The sequence below is a fragment of the Arachis hypogaea genome, chromosome 16 (genome assembly GCF_003086295.3).
Source record: "Arachis hypogaea cultivar Tifrunner chromosome 16, arahy.Tifrunner.gnm2.J5K5, whole genome shotgun sequence".
Classification (NCBI taxonomy): domain Eukaryota; kingdom Viridiplantae; phylum Streptophyta; class Magnoliopsida; order Fabales; family Fabaceae; genus Arachis; species Arachis hypogaea.
The window spans coordinates 59,087,337-59,095,296 of NC_092051.1; positions in this window are offsets into that span (position 1 = coordinate 59,087,337).

Here is a 7,960-nt window from a genome sequence, read left to right on the forward strand (position 1 = left end):
TTTGGCTATGAGTCTGGTTACAATAATATTGCAGGAAGAAGAAATTACAATGAGAACAGACATCAAGGTTGGAACAATCAAAGATGGGAGGAGGCACAAGGATTTGATCAACCCTCATGGCAACAACCACCTCCAATGGACTATCAACAACCACCACCATATGCCTATGAACCCTTTCCTCAACACAACTTTAGACCACCATACTCACAAGCCCCTTTCCGCCATTCACCTCCATATGACCCTAACCCTCAACCACCATACCAACCACCTTATGAGCCATATGAACCATATATAGAACCACCCCAATTCCAACCCAATTACTCACAAGAACCACCACTTCAATATTCACCATCTCCATATCCATCAATCCAAGAGCACTATGATCCTATTTATGAAAGCCGAGTGCATCAAGAGGCAAAGGATCGTCTCAAGGAAACAGTGGATCGATGTCAGGCAACTGTTCAACAACTGGGGCAAGTATTAATTCAATGGGCTTCTAGACGCTTAAATACACAAGGATCAGCCACAGCCCTATGTGGACAGTCTAGTGAAGAGCGTAGCATAAAGGAGATACAAGAAACCCCAGTGGACAAGACAGAGAATGAATTCGTACTAGAACAAGTAGAAGATGCTGTCATTGTTCAAGAAAAGGAAGAAGTGGTTGAAGACTTAGGAGATGCAGAACCTCCATGGGAAAGTCCAGTCATAGAACCCCCTTCCAAGACATTTGAAATTGATGCTAAGGAGGGTGTACAACCTCCAAGGCATATCACAGTTGAAGACTTGGAAGAGGTTGATCAAGAGATGGATATTCAAGAAGAAGAAGCACAACCTCCCATGCCCTTGGAAAGCAATGAAGAGGAGATTGAATTAAAAGAGAGCTACCAAGAGGAAGAGGTTGAAATTGAAGTTTGCAAAGAGGTGGTAATTATCAAAGAAGAGCACAAGGGAGTAGAGCTTGCAATTTCATTAAAAACACCTCCCCCTAAGTTGCCATCATCCTTCACAACATTCAAGTGGGTAAAATTCATATCACATAGCTTTCTAATCCCACTTGAATATGGGCTACTGGAGACGGATGGTCAACTTAGAGCTCTTTGTGGTATTAAGAGTAAGAGGAAGATGGCCGGTGGTATGAATTGTCCTGCAAGGTTCATCATGGTTGGAAGCTTTAAGTTCAAACGCAAAGGTTGGAATAAAGCTCAACTGAATGGGTCTAGGAAGCTGTTTGGTCATTGCAGTGAGAATTTAGATCACCTTTCACCCGGCTGGAAAAATGCAGATCGAGACAAAAACGGGTGTAAAAGTAAGATTTGGGATCCTGGAATCTGTTCTGACATCCAGCACCCCGGGAGCCTAAGAATCTTTTTGAAGCTGCTCAAGGGTTTTACATGCCTAGTTTGGAACCTCAGAGGTTACTGGAATCACAAACACTGGTGGAGATTCCTGGATGAGTTCAAGCATAAGCCACCATAACAGGAAGCTCATCAAATGTCCAACTTAAGGACTTTAACTAAAAGTGCTAGGTGGGAGACAACCCACCATGGTATGATCGTCCTTTTTCATTTTTTTTATTATTTAATTTTATTTGTTTTTGAATTTTATTTTATTTTGTTATATTGAACCTGGAGTTTTGCATTACATTCATATTAACACTGCATTCTGCATCTTTTTTTCAAATTATCAAAAAAAAAAAAAAGCGAGCACGCGACGCGATCGCATCAGCAACGCGTCCGCGTCACAAGGAGATGGGAGACAATATTAATATGAATAGAGAGTTACGCAGGAGCAGCGCTGGAGGCGTGCCAATGGCACAAATCATCCAACGCGACCGCGTCGCTGACGCGACGGCGTGCCCCACGCGGCCGCATGACCTGAAATCGGCGTAAAAAGGGTGCATGGCCGAAAGTTGTGCTCGAGTTTGGCTGGACTCGTGCTGGCAGCCCAAGCCCTCCCACGTGAACGCGTGCCCCACGCGTCCGCGTCATATTGGAAATAAGGCCACCCGCGCGATCGCGTCGATCACGCGATCGCGTCACCCTGGATTTTGGCAATACTGAGAGTTGAACAGAAAGTTGTGCGACCGCGAGGCTGCACTCGCGCCACTAGCACAAATCAAGTCACGTGATCGCGTGCCCCACGCGTCCGCGCCACCCAACCTTATCGCGCACCACGCGACCGCGTCACCCACGCGACCGCGTCGCCAGCGTCGCACAACCTATCCAGATTGGTGCCGATTTTCTTATCTTCTCTTTTCTAATCCTAATTTCTTCCTTCTCTCTCCTTTCTCACTTTCTTTTTCTTCTTCTCATCCCTTTTCCCTCTCATTTTATTTTACTTCATTTATTTGCATATTTCATTCATTGCATTATTCTCATTGGTGTTGGAGTTTTATTTGGATAAGTGCCTTATTTTATTTGAGCACGTGGCTACTCGGAGAAGAGATTTGACAATTGACATTTACTTATGGCTCTCATATACATTTGGATTACATTATTTTCATCCCTATTTTAACTTGCACACCCAATGTATTTGGGATTATCATTCACAATTGTCATCATTACACTTGCTCTTTAATTTGGCACATTTATTACTTGATGCTTGAGCTATGCTTCTCATGCCTATTATTTGCATGTTTTTTACCCTCTTGCATCTAATTATTTTGAATTGCCCTTTTTAATCTTTATTGTTGTCTTCCCTACATGTTGTAGCTACCATGTAGATGGACTATCATCTTTCCTTTGGCATTCCTTATCACTTGGAATTTCCTCCATTCCGGTCTTAGTTTTCTATATTTCACACTCTTCTTTTTTCTTCTTCCTTAGGCATGGGTACCAAGAAAGGAAAAGAGAAGGCCACTGACAAGACACCAGCAAGGAAAGGAACTAAGAGATCTCCAACTAAGGCGCCTCCATCTACAAGCATCAGTTGGAACAGCCCGTCCACTTGTACATCTTAGCATGCACCGAGGACGGTGCAACCTTTAAGTGTGGGGAGGTCGATACCGATCTCCGTGGGTTAGTACTTTCTTTTCAACACCAATAATCTTATTTTCTTTATTTGCTCATTGTTGCATCTACATATTTGATTGCATATTTATTTGATTTTTTGCATTTAGTTACTACTTGGTTAAAATAATAAATCTCTTTTTAAGATCCTATTTTTGAAAAAAATTTCACTAATTTAAATAAAAAAAATTTTAAAAATTTTTATGTGTTAAACTTGTTTAGAAGTTGTATTTGGAACACTGCTTTTGAGCTAAAGAACACACAACCTGTGAGACTTTGAGCTTATTTACATGGTTATATTATTTAATCATAAATATTTTATTCCTGTGTGTTTCCTTCTCTATGATTGTAATCTGTATTTTGTTCCAGTCTATATGTCCTTTGTTTAGTATATTTACATGCTTGCGTATGATTGAGGCCATTACTTGTTTTAAGCTCACTTATCCCAAATAAGCCTACCCTTTAAATCACCCTTGTCAGCCACTTTGAGCCTTTTAATCCCCTCTTGTTCTGTATTTTACCACATCACTAGCCTTAAAGCAGAAAAACAATTAAATATCCCAATTGAATCTTTGGTTAGCTTAAGATAGGGATTGTGCATCAACTAAGTGTGGGAAAATTGTGGGAACTTGGGTTAATAAGGGAATGTGTCATGTTTATAACTTATTTTGAATATTGGGAACTCGGGAACCTACTCATGAAAAACCAAAATAGAAAAATAATAGAAAATCCATGTGCATTGATAAGTTATGTTTATTTATCTACAAAAAAAAAAGAAAAAAAAGAAGAAAAAAATATATAATATAAATAAATAAATAAAGGGGACAAAATTACCCCAATGTTAAGTTAATGAAAAATCAATGCACATGTGATAAATTAAAAAGAAAAAGTTGATACATGAGTATGTGATGTAAAAGTGGGAATTTTGGGTAGCTAGGCATGAATTAGAATTATATAGAGTATATGTATGTTAGGTGAAAGTTTAGGTTAATTAAAGATTCAATTCATACCTCACTTAACCATATATATATCCTCACCTTTACCTTAGCCCCATTACAACCTTGAAAAGACCTCATGATGTTTGCATTGGTATACTAAATTTTGTTGATTGGTTAGATGAAGAACAAAGTTTTAGAAAGCATGATTAGAGAAGACTAGAGTGAATTACCCTATACACTTGAGAGATTAGAGTAATATACACTTCCAGTGAGGGTTCAACGCTTAAATTCTATGTTCCCTGCTTTCATGAGCTGTCTTCTTACAAGTTCACTTGCTTTTTATTGTATGATTTGAATTAGTAGAAATTGGTTTGTATTTGTCTTGGAGAACTTATTTACTCTTAACCAAGTAAGTAAAAGTATTTAGCATGTAGTTGCATTCATAGGTTGCATTTCATACGATTCCTCTTCATTCCTTTATAGTTTCTCTTGAGCTTAGCATGAGGACATGCTAATGTTTAAGTGTGGGGAGGTTGATAAACCACTATTTCATGGTTTATCTTATGCTCAATTGAGTGGCTTTTATCTACTCTTTACCCACTTATTCATACTATTTGCATGGTTTTATATTTCCTTCCTAATTATGTGTTTTGATTGAAAACATACTTCTTTGATCTTATATTTGCTTATTATTAAACCTCTCTTATTACCATTAGATGCCTTGATATGTGTGTTAAGTGTTTTCAGATATTATAAGGCAGGAATGGCTTGGAGGATGGGAGGAAAGCATGCAAAAGTGGAAGGAATGTAATAAGTTGGAGAAATTGCTAAGCTGTCCAGCCTGACCTCTATGCACTCAAACACCTATAACTTTAGCTACAGAGGTCCAAATGACGCGGTTCCAGTTGCGTTGGAAAGCTAACATCCGGGGCTTCGATTTGATATATAATTTGTTATAGTTTCCCTAACGCCAGATGACGCGACCGCGTGATCCATGCGGCCGCGTTGCAGTGACGAAAAACCAGCGTGGCAAAAATCCAAACCCAGCGAATTCTGGACTGTTTCTGACCCAGTTTGCGGCCCAGAAAACACAGATTAGAGGCTATAAAGAGGGGGACTTCATCCATTCATAAGGAGGCTCTCACATTCACAATTTTAGGAGTAGATGTAGTTTTTAGAGAGAGAGGTTCTCTGCTCTCTCTTAGGATTAGGATTTAGGATTTCTCTTAGTTTTAGGAGTGCCTCTAAATCCCAGGTTCAATGTTCTTCAGTTATAATTTCTCTTCTACTTTTAGATACTCTAATACTTTTACTTGTTAATTACTTATGTTGCCCATTTGATTCATAAATCTTTATTTGAGGTGTTTAAGGTTTAATCTTACTTTGCTTTCAATTTAATTTAGATATTTTTCTCCCTTTTGGCTTTGGTTGAATCATCGGAGACACTTGAGTTATCAAACTCATTGTTGATTGAAAATTGGATTTCTTCATTTCATTAATTCATAATTCCAATAACTCTAGCCTTTCTCAAGGAAAGACTAGCACCTGAGGAATCAGAATTAATTTCTCCACTTAACTTACCTTCATAGTTAGAGGTTAACAAAGTGGGAGAAAAATCCAATTCTCATCACAATTGATAAGGACAACTGGGATAGGAATTTCAGCTCTTATACCTTGCCAAGAGTTTATTTTACAGTTATTTATTTATTTTATTCTTCTTATGCAACATACTGCTCCCTTACTTTTCAAGAACCCTAATTTCTAAAACCCCCAATTTACAAAACCCATAACCAATAATAAGAACATACCTCCCTGCAATTCCTTGAGAAGACGACCCGAGGTCTAAATACTTGGTTATCAATTTTAAAGGGGTTTGTTACTTGTGACAACCAAACGTTTGTACGAAGGGATTTCTGTCGGTTTAGAGACTATATCTACAACGCGACTGTTTTTATGACAGTCTTTACTGGCAAAAATCCTAACGTCAGGGGGAACCAGCAAAACCAGAACCAAGATCATAGAACACAAAACCCTAACCAATATAACAATCCCACCTTCCAACACCCCAATCAAAGATCATATCATCCCCCATACAACAACTCTTTCCAATCTCAATATCAAGCACCAAATAGCCAACCTCAACCCCCAAATTCTAACTTAACATCACCATCTGTGGATAGAATCTCCCGGATTGAAGCCCTGCTTGAAAAGATTTGCAAGGAATCTCAAGACAGTAAGACATTCAAGGATGAAGTAAGGTCCAATATGAAGAACCAGGGAGATACCATCAAGAGGCTTGAATCTCAAGTAGGGTACCTTTCTCAACAAATCCCCAAATCCACTGACAGTTTCCCAAGTGACACTGAGAAGAATCCAAGAGGAGAGACCAAGAATGTGAGATGGGAAGAATGCAAAGCAATCACTCTAAGAGATGAAGAGATTTTGGAGGAAAAAGTTAGCAAGCCATCAGAGCACACTCAGGGAATTCCAAAGGAGAAACTGGAAGAGAAAGAACAAGGAATTGACTCTGCACAAATGAAGGAACCAATAGAGAAGGAAATCTTGAGCCCTTATGTACCAAAAGTACCATTCCCTCAGGGTGGTGAGAAAGAGAAGTCATACTCGAGGTTCTTAGATATGTTTGCATCTCTTCATATCAACATTCCCTTCATTGAAGCTCTCCAACAGATGGCTTCATATATCAAGTGCATGAAGGAGTTGCTAACCAAGAAAAATCCATTGAAAGATGGACAAACAGTAGTGATGAATAGGGAATGCAGTGCTCTCATCCAGAAAGACCTGCCTACAAAGAAGAAGGATCCAAAGAGCTTTCACATCCCTTGTGCTATAGGGGATACAATGATTGACAGAGAGTTTTGTGATTTGGGAGCAAGCATCAATCTAATGCCTCTGTATCTCATGAAGAAGCTGTAAATCAATGAATTGAAACCCACAGATGTAGTCATCACAGATGTAGTCATCCAATTGGCTGACAAGAGCTAGAAACAAGCAATAGGAGTGGTTGAAAATGTACTGGTGAAGGTTGGAAAGTACTTCCTCCCTACAGACTTTGTTATTCTTGAGATGGAAGAAAGTTATCTTCATCCAATCATTCTGGGGAGACCATTTTTAGCCACAGCCAAAGCACTCAAAGATGTTGAGCAGGGGGAGTTGGTATTGAGAATACATGATGAACAACTCACCTTTCATATCTTCAAGCCCTCACATGAAGCTGGACAAAAAAACAGAGATCTGAAGGATGATCATAATGAAGTGTTCTTAGAGGAAACAAGTAGTGAATCACAAGCAAAGCATCTGAAGACCTTCTTGGTAGAAAAACAAGAAGTTCAAATGATACAACAACCAAGGAAGCCCAAGGAGGAGCTAAAACCACAAGATCCAAGAGACACAATCCACAAGGATCCTCCTGACACAGGAATCATCAAAGTACAACTTGAAGAAGAGAAAAGGATTGGGAAGAAGGTACCAAGGAGATGAAAAAATAAAAAGATCCCTACAGAGGACTTTTCTCTTGGGGACAAAGTTTTATCTATTCACCAACCACTAATCCTACCTCATCTTCCCATAATACCATCTCAGCTGCCCCAAGTTTACACAATCAATAGAATCCTCTCCTTGGAACATATAGATATTCTTAAAGAAGCAAGTGGAGATAGATTCACTGTGAGAAGAGAAGACCTGAGACATTATAATCCTCCCTGACAAAGATCAACCATCAAGCTAATGACGTTAAAGAAGTGCTTCATGGGAGGCAACCCATGCTTTATATCCTTTTAGTTTATGTTTTTGATAGTAGTTAATAAACTAGTTTTTATGAGTTCAAATCCTGACAAGCATTTAATTAAATTCTTGCCCGTAACACATAGTGAACAACAAATTTGGTGTGCAAGGCATACTACGAAGATACATGAGACTCAGATCATGCACATCTTAGGAGCCTTGATCTAATTTTCCTTGCATCACATGATCACAAACTACGTTTGGTGTTCGCTA